Raw genomic sequence first — 22960 nt, forward strand, 5'->3', positions numbered from 1 at the left:
CTGTAATCCTGGGGTGGTGGTGGGGACAGTCCCAGAGATCTTTTGTTCCCATTACCTTGGGGTAAGTCTCTGCTGCCCTAATGGGTCTCCTTGGATATGCGCCCACTATTTTGCTGGCCCAGAACTTAGGAGAGTAAGGGAGAAGGAGCAAAGGAAGGAATAGGGATAAGATTCTGGAACATGCTGGTGCCGCTGGTATCCTCCTCTCTCCTTTTCTGCCTCCCCCCATAAACTCCCCTATTCCTCCCTCTTCCCACCCCACTCTACCCTCTGTCCATCACTTGCTTCCCACAATGGCTTACCAGCCAGCGCAGCAGCAGGAGCAGGGGCCTAGCAGAGCCAGACCAGTGTGCCCCCATGACCACACGAAGGAAGGAACTTGGGGGTGGGGATATGTAGTTCAATCTGCTCCCCTGGCCTTCCCAGATGACCCTACTGGTCTATGCTGCTTCACCATATGAGTGACAGAGAGACATGCATCACAACAGCCATCATTTTAGACGAGGCATTCCTTCTTTTTCACACACAGGAAGGAATACCTCTTCTAAGTGGATGCTTGCCCTCCTTAGTTTTTGCGAACACTTGTATTAAAAATAATCTAAAAATGTAAGATTTTCCTACCAATCCATTGGTGGGAATGCCTTTTTCACTGATCAAAATATTTGCCAGTAAAATCCCGTGTGTCTACTCAAAAGTAAGCTCAATTGAACTCAGGGGGGTTTACTCCCAGGAAAGTGTGCATAGGATTGCAGCCACAATCAATTAATCTAACAGATAATCAAGGAAACATCACACCCAACTTCCTATCCCAAGTACGTTGGGCCATGGCATTCCATTAGAAGAAACCATTTCCTATCACTTGTGGTGGCCACCTTCTAGTTCAGGGGTGCTCAATAGGTGGATCGTGATCTACCGGTAGATCGCGAGGCAAAATGAGTAGATCGCGGAGTGCCAACCCCCCCTTCAGGTGCCTCTGGGAGGAAACGCCGGGAGTAAGGCCCATTGTACTCAATGGGGCTTACTCCTATGTAAGTGTGGCTAGGATTGCAGCTTCACAGCCTAATCCTAGGCATGTCTACTCAGGAGTAAGTTCTGTTATACTCAGTAGGGCTCAAGGTACACCAACATACATTGTACACATAAATGTTATATGTTATGATGGCGCGAACATTGTAAAAAAAACTCTGGTAGATCTCCGGGCCTTGCTGGGTTTCAAAGTAGCTCTCGAGTCAAAAAAGTGTGAGCACCCCTGTTCTAGTTCTTCGGTGGTGTGTTTACTATCGTTCTATGCCACTGTTGAAGAGGGAGCATAGCAGACACCTTAGCAGCAAAATCTGTTGTAGTTTCTTATGGCCAAGAATAACCCACCATCATGCAAGCGGGTTCCTGTATCTGTGGTGGATCTGTTCCACCCCTAGGGATATAGAAACCACCAATATGGGAGAATGCTATGACAACAACATCCTCTGTGCCCATTACATTACCTTATTTTTTGTGTAGCTGTGCTGGAAGTGTGTGTGCTTCTTGTTTAAACATCTTTGCTTAACGGAAGAACTGAATGTTCAGGCAACTAGCCTGCAAGCTACAAAGAGACTAGCAGGAAGCAGGAACTGTCCTGTTTCCTGTTAGTCACCCTGTAGTGTGCAGGATGGTTGCCTACATGTTTGGTCATACAGTTCAGCAATAATGTTTAAGCAAGAAACACATGTACTTCCAGCATGGTTACACAAAAAATAAAGTATCATAATAGTTATGTGGGTGGGGGGAGATCTACGAATCCATGGGTAACTGAATCTATGGATACTAGATCCCCGGTATGGGGGCCCACCAGTGTTTGGTAAAAAAAAAATCAAACATACAAGTAAGCAATGGGTAGGTGTCTCTGATTATTCTCTAGAAATCTGGACTTATGATTACCCGGTCTATATTCCATTGATATGGGCTCGGTTTTGGCAGGTAAGGGAAGCAAGTTGGGGAGATGTATGAGTGTCACCTTTGTATCTTACCCTGAACATTTATCCAGAATGGATGATGTGTGAGTCACTTGAACATCTGCTTACGGGAGGTTTGTAAAATACCCACATTGGCCCTGGAAAGTGGTTGAGATGGAAAGATATATATTTTTGACAAGAATTTGACCCTTGAACTGAAATTTAATGCAACAGCGCACACTTCAATTCTGTGAACATCTCACTCTTCAGACTCTTAGAGCATCCTTAACGTGCTTCAGACTCTCATTGACATCCTTAATGTGATGTGATCAATCCGAATAGCCCAGCAATTATTTCTTGGACCTGGTACCATTCCAACGCTAAAGAGAAAATGCTCTAAAAAGAGACCAATGTCAAGACACGCGGTAGAAGGGCTTCCATTAAAAAAAAAAGACTGGGTTTTTTTTTAAAGGAAATAATCACTATATATGGCCAACTTGGGTGTTTAGGAGAAAATTGGTGTTACAAGAGCATCTCTTTCAATTGGGCTGCAGTTAGCAATGGTGGGAGAAGAAAGCCCTGAGGCATGCATAGAGGCTGATCTTGGAGATTATTTCAGTCGAAACAGTGCACAAAAGTCCTTTGCGATAACTCCCCAAATGCATCAAGGAAGGCAAAAGCAAGACAGCTTCACAATGTACGAAACTGAACATTAAGATAGTGCCATTTTTATGCTAGGGAATTCAAGGATGGGAAATAAAAAGAAGGTGATATTAGCCTGAAATGCATACAATTAGGAAGGCTAATCGCATCTCTGGAGCTGTATCTATAGCCAGCAATTTCCTTTTAGACAATCAAAACACCATCAAGTTAACTGTGTGTGCCAAGACTGACCGCACACCCACCTACCCCACAGCCCAGGGCAATAGTGAGTCAGCCTGTTATTAAATCTCATTGTAGGTCTGTGTAGGAGACAGCAGCAAGAGGCTCACACCATCACCATTCATTTCAAGGGAGTGTGGGAAAGCGGAGAGGTTGACAGCTTGATCCTGTAGAAATTCAGGCAGCGCTCCACCAGGGCAGGCACCAGATTGCAAAGCCCAGCTCTGGGCTTCACATCTCGTCCCCAGCCTCCCCTTGATGGAACCCTGGGCACTACGACTGCCACTAGTACCAAGGTGGCACGTCTGGTGGATGTCAAGAGGCCCAGGTGGATGTCTTGATGGGCAGGAGGATCACTGGCTGACATTGCGAACAATTGTTGCTATGCCCGTCCTCCACTAAGATGGAGGCTTGTTTCTCTTTAGAATGCTGGTACGTTCCACAGTAGGTTGTCTAGGTGCTGTCTCTGCTCAATATCTGTGCCATCAGACCATAGGCAAGCTCCCATCACTGGTCCCAGTGCATGGTCTGAAAGCAATTGCTGCAACACCCTTGCTGAACCTCAGCAGCGCCACCCTGATCCAAGAGCAGGTGGATTCCAGGTACAGTAACACCCAAACTTATCTTTGCTCCAAAGGACCAAATTGTGCCTTTGGGAGATGTGAGCCCCATACTGGCAGTGCAGCGTGCCTTGTCAATTGTCAAAAACTGCTGGTGTGCCTTGACAATTTTAGCACCTTGTCAGTGTGCTGTGAGATGAAAAAGGTTGAAAATCACTGTCTTAGGCTTTGGGGCCTAATATTTCATTGTCATCAGCCTGGTCAAAGGCAATATGGGTCTGACCTGGGCAGTGGTATTGCTAGGGAGGTGCAGGGGGTGCGGGCCGCACTAGGTTAAGTGCTGGGGGGTGACACGCCCTGGGGGGGTGATGCACTAAAATCGCGACATTAGGAGCATCATGTCATACACCATTGGATGTGCAATGCCCAGCGGAATCCAATGCAAAATACCCTGAGTGAAATTGCTCCTTTCCTTCAAAAGTTATGGCCAGAAAACCAGAAAGAAAAAATGCATGGAGCCCTATGGAAAGTGAAAGTGAGCCGTATCACGTGTTTACTTGTGAGTAGGTGTACTTGCCATAGTCTGTCAGAGAGGGCAGGCTGAGATAATGGTACTGATCCAATGAATGCAGCTCCCCAAAAAAATGCGAGAAGAAGGTTCCTGCCTCTCAGCTGCAAGTGTATTGAGCCTGAAACGAAGCCACATGGTCGCGTTTACTCGTGAGTAGGTGAACTTGCCTTAGTCCATCGGAAAGGGCAGACTGAGAGGACTCCAAGGACATCAGAATGGTCCTCATCCAATGAATGCAGCCCCCAAAAACACCAGAGAAGGATGTCCCTCCCTCCCAGCTGTGCGTCTATTGAGCCCTATGGAAAGCAAAGCAGCCTCACAGTCGTGTTTACTTGTGAGTAGGCAGACACGCCTTGGCTGTGATCAGGCCAGACAAAGGGGATGTTAGGACACCAGAATGGTCCTGATCTGATGGAGCTGGAGTGCAACAAATGCTCCAGAAGGCAGCCTCCCCCCCACTAAAAAGGACAAAAAAGAGGCTTGAACTGGCAAGGGGAATGTTTTCTATTTTGTACTTGCAAAACCAGGTTAGTCTTTATCTTGATATCCTGAAATAGAAGAACTTTAAACTGGGCCCTGGGGAGGGCTGGAAATCTCACTGATTCTTTTGGGGAGGGGGGTGGTTATTGCAGGCAGACTACAGAGTAAGCTCCATTGACCACTATGGGATTTACTTTAGGGTAGACATGCATAGGATTGGGCTCACAGGCTGCAATCCTACCCACACTTTCCTGAGAGTAAGCCCCATTGACCACAATAGGATTTACTTCAGAGTAGACATGCATAGGATTGGGCTCACAGGCTGCAATTCTACCCACACTTTCCTGAGAGTAAGCCCCATTGACCACTATGGGACTTACTTCAGAGTAGACATGCATAGGATTGGGCTCACAGGCTGCAATCCTACCCACACTTTCCTGAGAGTAGGCCCTATTGACCACAATAGGACTTACTTCAGAGTAGATTCACTTGGTGGAACAGAACTGGCTCCCCCTTATTTAATTATTTCTTTTATTTTAATTTAATTATTTATAATTATTTATTTTAATTTGCTTGATGATGTCACTTCTGGCCATGACATCACTTCCAATGGGTCCTGAACAGATTGTCATTCTAAAAAGTGGGTCCTGATGCTAAAAGTTTGAGAACTGCTGCAATAAGGTGTTAGTAAGTTGACACAGGTGTGTGCGTGTGTGAGACTCTACAAGTTTTTAAATCGCTAAAATCAGAGTCGGGAGGAATAATCCCATCATGTTATATATCAATGTGTAATTTCATGCAGAATGCAATGCAACAAACCACATTGAAATATCTGCGTTCTAACAAAAGGTACACCCGAAAAACCAGTGGGGGCGGGGCGATGGCACATCACCACGCCCACCACCTGGGGCATTGCCCCGCCCACTGCATGGGGTGACGCGCAGGCCTCCCGCACTGGGTGACGTGAATCTTAGTGACGCCACTGGATCTCGGTCATGTTCTCTCTTATTGCACACTCAGGATCATATACATGTGTTGACCTGCGGATTGGGCAACACTAAACAGAAATAGCAAAGCTGCTTTGCCTTTGATCACGTGGACAAAATTTGATCTGCTGCTCTTATCATTGAGTTGAGCTGCCTTGATTTGCATTGGAATAACTTGGTATAGCATTTCCTTTCCTTATGCCTTTCTGCAGTCATCCTTCTTACAGAAGTGAGCAGATGGGGGGAGCAAAGTTCAATTCAAACATTGCTGCAGGTTCACAGTTCTCCCCCAAGGCCTTGACATAGGATGAAAACCCAAGCCACAGCTCCCATAAAAAGGTAGGGATAGGCTGGGACTTTCCATTCGATTAGAGGTCATTAGAAATGGAAGTGCAACATCAAGAGCGCTATAACAGCATTATAACCTGAAGGATCTGCTCTAAATCAGATGATAGATCACCAAGGTGGCAGTCTCCACTTTAAATCATATTGCCTCACTTGAAGAGATGGCAGTACCATCTCTCAAAGTGGAGAGTCAGGACTTGAGGATTGCAAACTGTGCCTCTAAATCAAAGTACCAGATTTATTTCAACAATAACTACTTGAACTTTTCTATAGTGCAAGCTGTTGCTATATATACTTCTGGGTTTTTTTGGGGGGGGGGGGGAAGAGAAGATAGCTGGTGGGGTAGGGAAGGAGGAGGAGCTGTTCGCTTGTACGTGCTGAAAAATGACTTTCATTTAAAGTCTTCCTAAATGTTGACTTCCCAAATTTATCGGGCTTGTGACTCCTGCCACTCTGGGGAGTCTTCACCCAGAATGCAGAACTAAGTAGCAATGACCAAAAAAGTGTCATGCAATGATGTCACCCCTATTTTCTTCTGAGTTTGGAGGCCAACTGTGACCCTACGAACAACGGTAAGAGTCTCAGAGCACGCAGGAAGCCCTTTTCAAGCTTGTGAAAACCATGTGCGGCAGCTCTGCTCGCCGTGCTGAGCCTCCTATCGCTGCTTGCAGGGTTGTGGTGTGGTCTTACTGCTGCGCAGCGGGCGTCCTGTGACACCCCAGGGTGTCGTGACACACACTTGGGGGACCTCCGATTTAAAGCATTGCCCTTCAGCTGGTGGGTTGGTATTAACAAATGGATCATGTTCAGAGTTCAGGGGTGTTGCACCAGTATCGGCATGGTTTGCTTTGTCTTGTTAGCTTGGGATTTCTTTTAAAGAAGTTACAGAGAGAGAGAGAGAAAGAGAGAGAGAGAGAGAGAGAGAGAGAGAGAGACTTTATTTCCAATCAAAACACACAAAATTGTAGATAGCCATGTTGAGGGTTTCAAATAAAACCCAAAAACCCAAAAACAAAGGCAGGACTATCTAGGGATAAGCAGAACTTTCTTGAGAAACTTTACTTGTCTTCTAGAAATTGATTTGGTTTCTCTTAAAAATTTGCTGAAGTTTCACCTTGGGAAGAACCCTGACATTTGTTACCTGTTTGGAGATGGTGGTGCCAACCTGTGATGATATGTTTATTAGGAGCAATAAAAATATCCACAGCAAGTTGCAGGGAGTAGCTTGCCACTGAATGGTGATAAACAGCTGTCTGTTTGCCCTTTGATTTTTTTCCTTTTTATTAGTGCTCTTTGGTGACGCGAGCACAAGCAATAGTGAGGGTGTAGAGCCCTTCTTGCCATTGGCTGACGTGTCTCAGCAGAATTCTCCATAAATGATGCCATGCCACAACATGTTATCATTCTAAGGGACCTTCTGGAGAAGAAATGATGACTGCCAATGGGCTGAGAAAATTCTCCCACTCCCTCAGAAGAAAAAAAAAAATGGCCAAAATTGGCCCTTCATTTTTGCCACTGGTGGTGGAGCAAGTGAAAGTGGGCATTTTGATTCAGCCCCTATTTTGGTGTTGGCTCTATTTTTCATAGTTGCTTAGAAGACATGACTTTTTGTTCACCTTGCATGAAAAGCTGCATTTAACAAACAGACAGACAGACAGATAGACAGACAGACAGACAGACAGACAGACAGACAAAACAATCCTTCAGTATAATTAAAAAAAAAAAAACCCACAAGGCCCCATTTTCATTTGTGTTTGGTTACTTGAGAACAGGAGAAAATTGGGCATATATGGTGAAAATATTTCACTTTTGGGATTAAAAGTGGACCTGGAATGAAAAAAACAAACAAACTGAAAACTATTGGTTTCTATGAGCACAACTAGGGGAAAAAGTTACTTGTAATCCTGCGTAATGATCTGAAGCTAGCCTGAAAGTCATTGCATCCAGACCCCATGGAGTAGAAATCTTCCAACGTCACCATCAATGTATTGGCTCATTTTGTGTTAAAGGTTAAGATCAGCACCATGAAAGTGTCACTATGACAACAATGCCTGCAGGGCAAAGAATATGCTTAATTCTACCATCAGTCAGAATCTTTGCAATCAGCCGAAAGTGGGTGGAAAATCTAAGGCGGCAAGCTTTGAGACCGTAAGCATTAAAGAGCCATCTGCCCGGGCTTCATAATAAACTCCTGTCTCAGGGCCAAATTACGCATTCCATTGAAAGCACCAACTGCAATCCCCGACACTTTGCGCTGAAATGAACCGCTGAGTTGTCAAGGTGCTGCAAGACCCTTTGTTGTTTTGGCTGCAACAGACCAACAGACTCAGGAATGCGTTAAATACATAGTTTGGTCCTTGCACTCTCCATTTTTGAATGGGAATCACAGTCACGGAGGGGACTGATTCAGCTTGGACTCATGGCAGGAGCAAAAGGTGAAGTCAGGAGTCACGCGGTGCCATCCCTTCTTATGTTCTTTCACAGGATGTAATGCTGACTGTTTGCTTAGATCAGTGGTTCCCAACCTTTCTGAGCCAATGGACCACTAAGGCAAAAATTGGAATTGTTATGGGCCACATGCAACCCCCCACTTCCCTGCACACAAAAAATACAACTAAATTTGGTAGTCTGTGGAGGTAGTCTGCTTAGTGAGATGCTGGAAGTGCCAGCTGCAGTGGGTTCATAGGAAAGCATCTTGCTGAGTGAGTGCCCTTCAATGGACTACCAGAGAAAGCAGAGAACGGACTGCCTGCAGCTGGAGCTGACACTTGCAGTTGATGGTGGTCCATTCTCCACCATCTCTGGTGGTACGTGGGGGAATGCATGCTCAGCGAGACTTCTAGCATCCCATTTCCAGGAAGGAAGTGATTGAAGGTTATCTTTTCTTTCCTGAGACTTCATGGACCACTTCTCATGGTCTCCACAGACCACAGATTGGGAACCACTGGCTTGGGGGTTTTGAAAGTCAATCAGGTGAACTGATGTGATGACTGAGTCCTGCTCAAAGAGAAATGACATTCAACAACTCCAATTGCCAGGGAAGCTTGTGGACTATCTAGAAGCATCTGGCCATTGTGGACACTGGACTTAATGGACCTTTTGTCTGATCCAGCAAAGAACTTCTGTCTGATCAGCAAGGAACTTATGATTTTTATCTCTTCCACTGATCATTGGCTTTTTCTGGCCAAACCTATTTCAATAGCCCTAGCAGAGGTCTTATTACTTGCCTTTTTCTGTCTAATTGGATCTAGGGGACATTATACTATGTCTAATTCTGTGCACGTTTAAGAAAGATGCAGCCAAATTGAAGTGGGTTCAGAGAAGAGCGATGAGGATGATCAAAGGGCTGGAGACCAAGCCCTATAAGGAAGGGTTGAGAGAACTTAGTATGTTTAGCCTGGAGAAGAAAATGCTGAGTGGGGATATAATACCTAAAGGGCTGTCATATGGGAGAAGAGGCAAAATTGTTCTCAACTACATGTGAGAGTAGATCAAATGGGTAGAAACTGCAACAGAGGAAAGTCCGGTTGGACATCAGGAAGAAATTCTTGATGGTAAGGGTGGTTCAGCAGTGGAACAGATTGCCAAGGAAGGTGGTGGATTCTCTCTCACTAAAGACCTTCAAGCAGAAGCTCAACAGGAACCTGCTGGATATACTCTAGAACAGGGGTGCCCAAACCCCGGCCCTGGGGCCACTTGTAGCCCTCAAGGCCTCTCAATGCGGCCCTCAGAGAGTCCTCAGTCTCCAATGAGCCTCTGGCCCTCCAGAGATTTGTTGGAGCCTGCACTGGCCCGACGCAACTGCTCTCAGTGTGAGGGCAACTGTTCAACCACTCGCGTGAGCTGTGGGATGAGGGCTCCCTCCATTGCTTGCTGTTTCATGTCTGTGATGCAGCAGCAGCAGCAAAGGAAAGGCCAGCCTTGCTTTGTGCAAGGCCTTTTATAGGCCTTGAGCTATTGCAAGAACTTCATTCATTCATATAAGTTCATCTTTAAAATATTCATGTAGGTAAATTTATGTAAATGTATTCAAATTTTAAATGTAAATTAACTCTTTTTTTCCCCGGCCCTTGACACAGTGTCAGAGAGATGATGTGGCCCTCCTGCCAAAAACTTAGGACACCCCTGCTCTGGAAGAATTTCCTGCTACAGGCAGGGGTTTGGACTAGATGACCTTAGAGGTCCCTTCCAACTCTATGATTTGATGGCATTCGTAATACACTGAAGGACCTTTTGTGTGAATCGTGTCCACCAGGAAAAGCACACCAAAGATATCAGGAATGGACATTTCTTGCACCCACTGGACACAGCTAGTTTTCATCAGCAACATGGGAAAGTTAAAGGTATGGAATTGTCCTATAGCTAATTCCATTGATTTACACTAATACCCTGTGACTGTGGCTTGCATGAGTGAACATTTCAAGGTCAATCCTCTAATTCCGCAGTTTTCAAACTCTCCGGGAGTTTGAAACCCACAGTAAGTCTTTGCGGGGGTGTGGGGGGGGGAGGCAGCAGGGGGAAGGCAGCGACCCGATCCCCAGGATCGTGTCGCTCTGCCTCCAAGCGCGATCGCCCCACTTTCCCTTTCCCTGACCCGGGGTGCCCTGTAGGCATTCGCGCAGGACTCCCTGCACACAGGGACGGCTGCTGCAACGACTGGAGGGTGCACCCCAGTCCCTGCAGCCCCTTCGGAAGGGAAAGCAGAGTGATCGTGCTCCGCTTCCAGTTTTGTGGAGCAGGGCGCGATCGCTCCGCTTTCACTTTTCCTGACCTGGGGAGCCCTGCTGAAGGTTGCGCAGGGCTCCTCGCACCCCCGGGAGGCTGCGGGAGGCTTGGGCAAGTGCATCCAAACCCCTGCAGCACCCCTGAGTGGCGCGATCCGCTGCCTACCCCCTGTCTCCTGGCTGCCCCTGCCCCTTAAGGGGGCAGAGGCCAGGACCCACAGGCTGGGGTGTCGCAACGCCCCAGTTTGAATACCACTGCTCTAATTGGTAGCAACCTAAATACTGGTCTTCAGGGTTGTTGTTGGGGTGTTTTTTGTTTTTTTTTACTAGCAATCCAGTGCAATCAGAACAAAATTCTTCAGAAGAGTAGTTCAATTATCTCAGGTCGAGCTTGCCGTCTTACTAAAGGATTTCTCAGAAGTCCTATTCCCCAATTAAAACTCCTTCAGCGAGAGCAGAATAAAATGCAATCAAAGTCTGACAATGCAGAAGTGTCTTCAGAGCATATTTGATTTTTAGCATGACGCCTGCTGAGTTCATCTTGTTAAGGAGAGGCAACACAAATCCAGAGTAAATATAGGAGTCCTGATGGATTTATGCCCTGTATAAACAAGAGCAAGGCCAGGTTTGCACCACTTTTTTTTCCCCCTTAGAGAATCACAGTGTGGGTTATGGGGCTCATGGTGAGCACTGAATCATTGAATCATGACAACAACACAGTCTGCTGATTGCTTCCCTGCATGCCCTCAGATTGTGACTCGCTGCGCCACCGCAAAAGATCTGATGGTATCAACGCGAGAACTTCCCCAGGGTGGATTTGGTTTGAGCTGGACCGAAATGAACTATTTTCAAGCCTGATCAAGGAATGTAAAAAAGAGAGAGAAAGAAATTAACTGATGTAAATTTGATTTTGATTCAAAGTGGTGGAATTGAAGGGGCCAGTTGACTGCCTGGTCTCCATGCCCACGAACCCTGATGAAGGTACGTGACTAGGGGCCCAAACCTATGCTTTGCCAGCACCCCACGGTATGGCGGTGCCAAAATGGCTATGTCTGTGTCCTACAGGGCCAGAGAAGCAGCCAGAGGTGTCTGTGGGGTAAGGGACTATTAGCTCCTATGGGTCCACCTACTTGGAGCTGCGCTGAACAAAGGAGACCCATGTCAGGCTCTGAGGTCCAAGAGAGGGGGATAAGATTTGGCAGCAATCTCTGCCTGCTCTCCCTGTCTCCCCCCCCCCCCCAGTTTCATCCCCTCCTCACCTTCCCCCACCATCTCCCAGTCCAGGAATGCCTCCTTGGCACCCGGCAAGAAACATACAATCCACTGCTTCTGCTGGTCATTCCAACAGCGCGAAGGATCAGCACCTACTGGAGCTGGCTACTCCACTTGTGACGGCTGTTGCCAGGGCAGTCGTGCTGCCCCAGCACAGGATTGGGTTGTCCAAGGTACATTGTAGGGTTAGCCCAAATGTTTATGGGGTTAGGGAATTTGCAGCAAAAGATTGTATTTTGGGAGATCCAGCATTTTCTCCAGAAAAGTAGATTCCCATCTAAAAGATTTTGCTAAAAAAAACGACAGACCTTCTCCACTCTTTGAAAAGAACTCGCTTATGTTGACCTTATGTTGCTTGTGCAGTAGCCAAATGATTCTATTTGGTGTCAGAGTGTTTGTAGCAAGTGAACTCTGCTTCCATTTTGGTTACTCTGAAGTGCTTTATGTGAGCAAAAAAACACTGTTGTTTTTCTGGGTAAAAATATAGATAAACAATGCCGCACATGTATATCGAGGGAGTCGATATTGTGCCATGCTAGATGTTATGATGTTGTTTCATTGTATTACAGAATCCCATGATGTTCTAGGCCTCGGTGACAAAATGCTGACTTTCCCATTGGGGGGAAAAAAAAGGGATATCAAATTTTCTGCTGAGAAAGCTTCTACTAGCCAAAGTACAGAGTTGCTTAAGGGCAGGAGCTAACATTGATATTAATGGGATACATCTCTATTTATTCTACAAGCAGTTTGCCACTCTAATCGCTACCAGGTTTTGTTAAAACGTACGTGCCGTCTCTGGGAAAATAAGAATCTAAAAATAACTGCCACGGTACGTGCAGATGGAATAGATCTTGAAACAATGCAGGAGTTAGATAAGGCTTTTGTGCTCTTCTATGCATGGACTTTACTCCTACTGCGCTGTCTTCAGTGTGCGACTCAAGAGTTGTGCATCTTCAGAAGCATTAGAAGGAATCCTCCTCAGTTGCGCTTCTTGATTAGGTGGGAAGCTGGTTATGCTCTTCAATTAGCCTGCCCCATGTGGGCCAGTGGCATCACTAGGGTTTGCATCACCAGGTGTGGAAGGCCAGCGTGTCATCCCTATGATAGACCTCCTCCCATCCAGTGGTGGGCAACTGGTAACAGGGCAACATCCTGGGTGGTGGGCATAGAGATGTACCATTGCCCAACCCACTAGTTTTTTGGCTATACCTTTTGATAGAATAGTGACATTTCAACATGGGTTGTTTCATTGCGTTCTGCATGAAATTGCACATTGATTGATATATAACATGATGGTATTATTCAAAAAGACCAAGATTTTAAAAATTTTGGCCAGTAGTGATGTCACCCCCCATGCGCGTCACCCAGTGCGGCCTGCACTCCTTTACTGATGCCACTGGTGTGGACAAAAAGGCATGTGTATACAGACATGCCCATTTCCAATGACGCGAATGGGGAAGCTGGCTTTTGCAAATGTGCAAAATATTCCAGTACTTGGAGCAGGGTACCAAATGCAGACTCTCTCATTCCCTACCTCTGACCCTTTACCAGACAGCATGGTTGTGATAAATTGTGCCCAATCAGCAGGCAAGCAAATAAATATGTGCTTTGTCGTCCACCCCCCCCTCCCGCAACACTTAGAGCCGAATCCTACCCCTCACTATCTTTCGCCATGCAGCCCGGCTGATGGAGCATGTGCTACATGCAATGCAGTGTGGGTGTGGTGGTGACCAGACAGCCTGGAAAAGGTAAGTAAAAATTGTACTTACCTTTCTGTAGGCTGACTGGTTGGCAATAGGTCTCCTTGGACCCTTGCCAGCTATTTTGTTCATAGTCCGACAAGAAACACGGGGTGTTTCCAGCTGGAAAAATGGGGATAGTATCTTGGTGCACATTGCTACTGCTGGGACACATCCCTTCCAGCCCCCAAACTGAACCCTGGCCTCATGACTCCCTGCCCCAGACTTCCCTGAAACCACCCATGACCCATCCCTCCCCTTACCTGCTTCAACACAGGCTGAGTCCTTGTGTAGCAGGAACTCGGAGCCCCTTGCCGTTTCCATCAGTGGCTCTGGTGGACATGACAATGGCCAACAGTTGTACCACTCTTAGAGGACTTAGAGCGGTGTCTCAGGAGATCTGACCATAGGCCCTCTATAGGATTGGGCCGTAGATCTCAAAAGAGGAGGGAAAGGGAAAGGAAGTGGAAAAGAGGAGAAGGCTGGGCTCAGTATCTGCTCGGAGGCAGTGAGGGGAAAGAGTGGAAGTGCAGCAGAAGAATGCTAGGTTAGAGTGTTGCCTCTTATTATTGGCAGCATATTAGCAAGTGGAGATGAGAAGACAGCAGGAGACCCCAGGAGATTGAGCTGCCATTTGCAGCTGGCTCCAACTTGTTGCCTGGACAGGTCAGCTCTTTTTGGAGCAATCAAGGAGCTTGATCACTCATGACTCTGAATGAAGTATGCTGCCTCACAGCAGATTCCAGAACTGCGACTAAAGTCGGGTCCCTTTGTTAATTCCACGTAATGACATGTTTCTTCGTTCTGCAGTGTTGGGGCAATATAGACTGCATTCCATTGCCTCATGGGATAGATCCTCATACCTGCCGTCACCGCAAAGGCGACATCCTTCAGAAATAGTTGTCTTTTCATTAATAGTAGAAGCAAAGCGTGTACTGAATGGCTTCCACTGCACTGGGGAACAGCAATTGCTGCATTGCTGTTGCTGTTGGTTGAAATTTGATTCCTCCTGACAGCGCATTGAAAATGCAATTGTTTACCCTATCATTCTTAAACGATTGCTGCAAAACTGGCACACACTAATAAATCATCTCCTGAGCCAAAAATGATGTCTGCTCCAGGATTTCAGGTCAATACCCAGATCCACCAAGATATTAGCAAAATTGAATTTCCATTGCCTTTGTTTGCATCAAAAGATGAATTATTGAGAAATTATGGGGGCTGGGGAGATGTGTGTTCCTTTATGAACAATTGGTTTATTGACAGGATGAGGGTGTCGTTTTGGAGGTTTTGACTGAAGATGAAAAACCAAGCAAGGGGAGTGCAAGCACAACCATCAGGGAACACATACATGGAATTTATGAGTGGTAACTTGAGAAGCATCCAACGATCTCCAGTTTTAAAATTCAGGATTAATTGGAAAGCACCTAGATTTTGTGAATATCCATTTCTCCCCATCATATTTAATACTATTGTTTGCTGTGATGCTGTTATTTCCTTTTCCCCTGCAAGCCGCTGTCACTTCCTCTTTGTAGGAGTAATTCCACCCAATCAGGGATCACATTGTGAATAAGATAGATGCTGGATTAACACTATGAAAACAATTGGATTTGGTTCTGTACTGATGTCGCTGAGAACAAGCGAGGGCACTGGAGAATAAGGGCCAGTGAAGACACTGTAAAGGAATAAGCAAACATTTTTGCAAAAAGCGCTAAACCGTTGTCACGAAAGGGTGATTTTCTGGTATTGCTGAACCTGCGAAGAGTTTGAACTCGGCTCCGCACACAGACATAAGAACATAAGAACATAAGAACAGCCCCACTGGATCAGGTCATAGGCCCATCTAGTCCAGCTTCCTGTATCTCACAGCGGCCCACCAAATGCCCCAGGGAGCACACCAGATAACAAGAGACCTCATCCTGGTGCTCTCTCCTACATCTGGCATTCTGACTTAACCCATTCCTAAAATCAGGAGGTTGCGCATACACATCATGGCTTGTACCCCATAATGGATTTTTCCTCCAGAAACTCATCCAATCCCCTTTTAAAGGCGTCTAGGCTAGACGCCAGCACCACATCCTGTGGCAAGGAGTTCCACAGACCGACCACGCGCTGAGTAAAGAAATATTTTCTTTTGTCTGTCCTAACCCGCCCAACACTCAATTTTAGTGGATGTCCCCTGGTTCTGGTATTATGTGAGAGTGTAAAGAGTATCTCCCTATCCACTCTGTCCATCCCCTGCATAATTTTGTATGTCTCAGTCATGGGACATAGGACCTACCCCTCTGTTCCATGGTTCTGGTTCAATAGAAACACTTGGCTTCCATTCCTGCTATTGTGTCTGCTCTGTTTTTCAACGGTCATGCTCATGGGGACTGAGGGATGAATATTTATGTATTATCTGTTCACACAAATGTTTTCCCATGTAACGGCACCAAAGAAGGATCAGTGCCAGTGGCATAGCTACAGAGGGGTGCTGGTTTATAGGTAAGTACTGCAGGTGCTGCAACACACTGTGAAAGTGGCCCTTTCCACTTGTCTTCAGAGCCATTCCAGGCAATGAAGGCAATGCGTAGGTGATTGCACAACCAAACTGTGGCTTTGCGCATTGCTGTCACTGCCTGGGATGCCTCCAATAGTGAGTGGTAGGGGCTGCTTTCACAGTGCATTGCAGCCTCTGTAGTAGTTACTGCACTGCCCTGAATAGGGACAAGTGTGAACTGCTCCATCTTGGCAGCAGCAATGTATACTGGGGTCCTATCCCCTCTGGGTCACTTCCCCCTTTTCTGTCCTTGGACATACGCCAGCAAAATAGCTGGTGTAGGTTGGAGGACATCCATAGGCAGCCTATGGGGGGGGGGAAGGAAAAAAAAAAATTTTTACTCACCTTTTGCCAACTGACAGATCATCCCCTCCCACCATTGGAGGTGCTCTATCATTTGTGCCAATGGTATGGTATAGGACCGGGCAGTTAGTGAAGGGACATTCCTTTGTGAACCAGCCCTGCTGGATATAGCTAATCACCAGCCTCAGAGCACTTCATGATGGTAGCGCATTTGAAGCTGTCCTTTAAAAGCTGTACTTTTAATGGACAATTGGTCATAGCGCACAAATCCTCTACAATTCCTGCTTCCTTTTTATGGGCAAGGTAAACACTTAAAGGTGTTTCTTTGACAGGTGGAAGTTTAAAGCACCAAGTTGCAAGCCAAAGAGGAGGAAATGTAAACGGGTGTCAAAATAAGTTTCCATTGAAAGACACTTTATTTGAGAAGCAGAGCTGGAGTGGAGCTAAATTTAAAGAGCACTTGCCTGAAAGTGGAAAGTGCCTGTTAATAGGAATATGGAAAATAAGAAAAGACATTTCTTTTTTTTCCTGCACATTCACCGGTGCTGCGCATCAGTGAAGACTCAAAATATTGTGAAAATACAGTGCATGCAAATACTTAGGTGAAAAGGAAAATTGCATTCGACTTGATGCAAGCATCAAAATAGTTCCATAGGGTTCCCCCCCTTTTTTCTGACAGCATTCAGGAACTACAGAATCTGTCAAGAAAACCACATGGTAGTTTATAGCAGTAATTCTCAAACCTTTTAGCGTTGGGACCCACCTTTTAGAATGACAGTCTGTTAGGACCCACTGGAAGTGATGGCATTAACCTGGAAGTGATGTCATGGCTGGAAGTGGCACCATCAATTTAGGCTTCAAACCTAAGCTGCAGTCATTCAAAGTTCCCATTACACAGTATGTTCATTCAAACATTCCCACTTGGAACTCAACACAGAACCCAAACTTGGATTCTTCTCCAATCACCCAGCGCTCCGCCCTTTCCAGTACCCCATCTTCTTGCCTATTTTGAAGCACCCGGCCTCTCTCCCACTGGGAGTCCACCCTGCCCAGTAGCTCTGTACTCTGTATTTTCAGCTCTGTATTTTCAGTAGCGGCTGAGTTAGGTGCTACATGACTCACATGAAATTGTCTTGCGACCCACCTAGTGGGTCCCAATCCACAGTTTGAGAAACACAGGTTTATAGGATAGGCAGAAGATTCTAAACCAGTTGTAGGAGAAGCAGCCAAAATGGTCCTTCTAACTGAGCAAAGAGGCACCTTTTAAAGTGGTGATTCTGATATATTTCACAGGGGCACAGCCACAGAAGGGGGGAGATTAAAGAGGCAAGTGCACCAAGAAGACTCATTCAGGAGATAAGAAGGCAGTTCTCAGATGGCATTCTTGGAAGATGGAGGAGAGACCCAAAGTTCCAAGAATGATGGGGAAAGGGATGGGGAATGTTTTTGTGGAAAATTGAGGCTTTCAGTCTTTGTCACGTTCCATTTAAGATGTCAATAGTCTGACATTTATTAGAATAGCCTGACATTTATTTGTATGGAGAATGCCCTTGAGAAATACATCGCAGTGGTTGACTTGATAAATCTGCACAAACACAACAGCCTAAATAAGCCCTTTCCTGATGTTCGTTGAATGCAGAGGAGACAGCAACCGAGGCCACACCTGGTGACCCCACTCCACGAGTTCAAGGCTATTGTTTGTGCACAGAACCTACATATGTATGCCCAAAATGTTTAGAGGCTCCTATATGTAAATTTTGGTACCCTGAAAGCAGGGGTGTGCCAATCCACCATTGCGAGACTCAACTCTAGTCCCGCTTCCCCACCCCCTTTGACTTGACTCATGCATGAGTCTTAATTGGTGGCCTTGGGACTTGGCAGGAGACTTTTGGGGGTCTGTTTGTCTTGAGTCAGATGATTGTGAAGGAGGACACTAGGACTGCACATTCATTGTTCCAAAGAAAAAATCCCGAGTCCCGAGTCACTTCTGGTTCCAAAACACGCATAACTCGAGTCCACGTGAGTCAGGGAAAACACATATTTTGAGACAGGAGTCAGAGTCTTTTGTGTTGAGTTGCCCATCCCTGCCTGAAAGGTAAAGGGAACAAGATCAGTGTTCTTCAGCCCATGGATCATGACCCCAATGAGGTCACAAATCTCATTTGGAGGGGTCAAGGCAACCTTTCAAAGCCTGTGCAAGACAAAGCTTGGATCCAATCCGATAATGGCACTGCCTTATCAAAACTCTTGATAGAATCCTGCAAGGCCTCTTCTCACTGTCTTGCCCTATAGCTCCTAAACCTGGCTCTGGCTCCTCCCGCACAGGGGTTTGGGGAAAACACAAGAGGTAGGGGAAATGGGGAAGGAGTGAGCAGCGACGGGGCAGGTGGATTGGGTCCATGGAAGGGGGAAGGATTGCTGGTATCTATCTATCATTTATTTGGGTTGTAGCATGAAAAAACATTGAAGACCACTGCCCTTGATCATACAAATAGGAGCCTATGGGCTTCATAGGAATGGTATTGTTGTCCATGTGAAGGTCACATACAACCCCGATCACTTCCTTTTGAGTGTTCATTTGTACTGGAATGAATGTATGCAGAGGGCTATGCTCTTGCATGTTTGGGTGGTTAGCTTGCATGTGCTGCAATGGGCCCCATATGAAAAACCCATCAATCAACTTCCCAAGTATTTTCCCTCCTGGCACTCATACTGCATGCCAACACCTGCATGGTATGCTATAGGAAGCTACTTTCTACTGAATCGGACCATTGTTCCATCTAGCTAAGTATTGTCGACACTGACTGGTAGCGACTTCCGTAGCCTTACCTGGAGATGCCAAGATTGAATCTAGGACCTTCTACTGTCAGTGGCAGACTTCCCCAGCCCTGCACCCAGGACAATGGCGCCCTCCACGAGATGACACCACCCCCTGCATGTGAATCCGCACCCCCCCCCCACTCACCACAACGAAACAGAGCCTTGCGTGACTCCAGGACAAACCAGGGAAGCTTTATGAGGCTTCCCTGTATATTTAAACTGTGCTTTTGACCACGTTGGGAGTCTCAGTAAGGCTTCTGTGGGGTCCTAGAGGTGTGTGTGGCTCCACGCCCAGGATATTTACCCCTTTCAGTTAATGGCATGTCCGCTACTGGCTACAGTCCTTCTCCAAGTGTGTGACAGAGAGACAGAGGCCCCTCTTACTGTGACAAGCACTTCTGTCATCTTGGATGGGTATGTTATCTTGGGAGGGAGGAGAGGGCTTGGGGCTGAGAGGGTGGGAAGGAAGGGGCTGGAGGGCACTCCCAAATATTGGATAGGCTCAGAAAACAAGCATAGTTATATTTCTGATGTTTTTGGAAGCAACTCTGCCTGTTTCCATAGCTCATCAGACATGAGTTGGCGGCGTAATCTAACCAGGATTCCATCTCCGGTGTTGAAAGGGTGACACTTTTGTGCCTGGTAAGCTGAGGCTTCTTCTTCTCTGTGTTTTAATAGCACCACAGCCCGATGACAGCTCCGGCATGCCTAATTGAGATGTAATACTGCGTAATTTTGCAGCAAAGACCCGGAATGTTCCTGGGCGCGTTGCATCAGGTGGCAACGACATGAAAATTCATCTGTATTATGGGAAGCGAATCCTTTTGTGATCTTTTGCATATGCAATGCTTCTTCATTTGCGTTTACTTAAAAGATGAAAGCAAATGTTCTTCTGTACGGGGGAAAAACAACCACAGCAACAAAACACATGAAATTAGCTCACTGAGGGCTTAATTATCCTTTTCTTCCCCAATGGGAATCAATGCTATCAGCAGCTCACGGGCCTGTTCTCTTGACAAATCAAGTTGTTGGCTGAGGCATGAAGTGTTAGATTATGATCGACTCAGCGTGACATTGTGATTCATGGCTACTATATTGCAGGGGGGGAAAGGGGGCATTTATGCTTCATATCCACTTTGAATTCGTGCTGAGACAAGTGCCTCGTTCGGCTCAACCTGAGGAGCACACGTTCCGCAACTTGGGATTGAACAGTATTACAAATGCTCAAACATTTGTGGAACAAGTGAGATTAAATAAGGCTGAGAAGCCGCCTCTACCTTCCCCTCATGCGGCATCCTTTCGGAGAATCTATTATTCGTCGAGAGCGCAGAGAGATGGAGGTCTAGTTCGAGGACTCGGATGTGTGGCGCAGAGCTGCTTAGTTCAGATTTCACGCTGTATCCTCAGATGCTCCCGCTGTCCTTATTTACCAGGGACAGTCCTGGCAATTCACTGTGCCTGTTTTGTCCCTGCTTTCCACTTGGGGAGGCGCCTTATTAAAAGTTTGTGATTTTGAATTACTAGCAGTGTCATCCTCCAGGGTTCAGCTCCCTCCCCAGGGTCTCGAGCTCAGAATTGCCTACACCAGGGGTGTCAAAGATAAGGCCTGGGGGCCGGATGCAGCCCGCGGAAGTTTTTTATCTGGCCCTCAGGCTCTCAGCTGCTGAGCAGTGCGAAAGAGTTACTACTGGAAGGGCAACCCACATGAAAATTGGGCTGTCCCATAATTTGAAATATGATCAAGATTTGCTTATTTTCTCTTCTATCATTTGCAGCTAATGAGTTCCTAAGTGAGAAAAAAGTGGTTATTTTTGGTTATGACCTGTTTAATGACATCACTTCCTGCCTAATGACATCACTTTTGGCCCTCAGCAGGCATCATGAAGGCTATTTGGCCCTCTGTATGAAGCGAATTTGACACCCTCGGTCTACACTGACTAGTAGTGTCACCCTCAGTATTGATTGATATAAAAGTCTGCAGCTGTACTATGCTGAATGTGCCCGATCTCGTCTGATTATGGAAGCTAAGCCAGGTCAGGCCTGTTTAGTACCTGGATGGGAGATTGCCTGGGAATAGTGGGTGCTGTAGGCTTTGGCAGGAGTTGTGGTCTAGAGGTTGAGCCATCGCCTTGCCTGAAAAAGCCAAGCAAGATCAGCTCAGGTCTCACATTGGATGGGTGACTGGAAGCCTCTAGCAAGAGACAAAGGAATGTGAACTGGTAAGAAATGGAGAATATTCTGAGAACCAGCCTAAGGCATGTTTTGCAACTTCCTATGGAAGCTTGGAAAGTGGAAGAGCTGTTCAGACAAGACAACCATGAAGGGAAGAAATGGAGGATCCTATGAGTTTCTTTCATAGAATAACACTTGAGAAAACCCCATCTGAAAAAGGTTTTTGTTTTTTTTGCTCAGCCTGTCTACGTAAACTGCCTTGAGTTTACATAACTCTACAAGTCCACAAGAAAGGCATATAAATACTGTAATAAATAGAGGAATCTTGCTGCACCTTGAAGATCACCTGATATTTTGTGACCTATGTCCATTCAGACTATTTGCTTATTGCATTGATCTGCTTTTCTTTTGCTCTGGAACTCAGCATACATGTGGTCACCCATCCAGGAACTGACCAGACCTCGATAGGCCTGGCTTCAGCAAGGTAGCCATACCGTGAGCCCTTACACCTTCTGATGGCGTTCAAGTCACATCATTCATCCATCTAGCTTGCTAACATCTACACTGGCTGGCAGGGCACCCAGGCAAGGTGCCAAACAGAGGTATCTCATGTACCTGGAAACACCTGAGATGGGAACTGTGAGAATCTGTGATGTTCTGCCATTGAACTGCAGTACCTTCTGAGAACCCAGCAGGACTCTCAAATGTCATGGTAGCAAGCGCATCAGGGTCAGTGAAACAAGCACACCCATCATCCCCGGTTTCTTTTTCCTCTTTGTTATAAAGTCGCTGCTTATTAACTGTGTTGTTCAACTAGGTTCCCCCTTCGGGCAGAGCAGGATCCTTGGGGGGGGGGGGGTTGTACGTCTTTTCATTTTTCATTTTGTTATTCCATTCATTAATTGTTTTCATTATTTTTAAAAAAACTGTATTCATTTAGTTCTACACTCATTAAAATAACATATGTTTCATCATGAATTGCAGGCACTCATTCTGAACTTCATTCATTGCTCTCTTTCATTGTTATTTCCCATGGCTTCCAATTGGAGACCAAACTGCATGCAAGGAAGAGACTGGGGGGGGGGGGAATGCAATCAACCTTTCAAGGTCCATGGGGCAAGAGGGTCTTAAGTGGTTGGTTGCTTTGTATCCCTCATGAGCTATTTCCCCCACTGAATGTCATGGGAAATGAAAACAAACAAGGGTTGTGAAAATCAGTGGTGTGACAAGAAAGTAAGTGCTTCATTATTCATTTCTTTACATTTTACCCAGCACCCCCCAATAAATACACAGGCAAGGGCATATGGTACAAAGGGCCACTTTATTAACTATTTAAATATACTTCAGATTGCAACAGGGCCTAACAAATAAGTCATGCGGGTTCTACATGGGGGAAACAGAGCTGCCCGTCTACTTTCCCCTATAGTGATTTGGGCGACCACACCAGACTCTGGGCAGCGTCAGTACAAGCCTGCCGCCCCCTTCATTGTCACCCCGAAGGGGCAGGGTGGCAGGCTAGCTCAGGCCACCTGAGCGAACCCACAGTGCGCCTTTACCACCAGGCCAAGGTTCATCCAGCCTGTGTCACCCAGCCGGAAATGCCAGCATGACCAAGTGTGGAGTCCACCCGGCT

The sequence above is a fragment of the Tiliqua scincoides genome, chromosome 8 (assembly GCF_035046505.1).
Source record: "Tiliqua scincoides isolate rTilSci1 chromosome 8, rTilSci1.hap2, whole genome shotgun sequence".
Taxonomy (NCBI): domain Eukaryota; kingdom Metazoa; phylum Chordata; class Lepidosauria; order Squamata; family Scincidae; genus Tiliqua; species Tiliqua scincoides.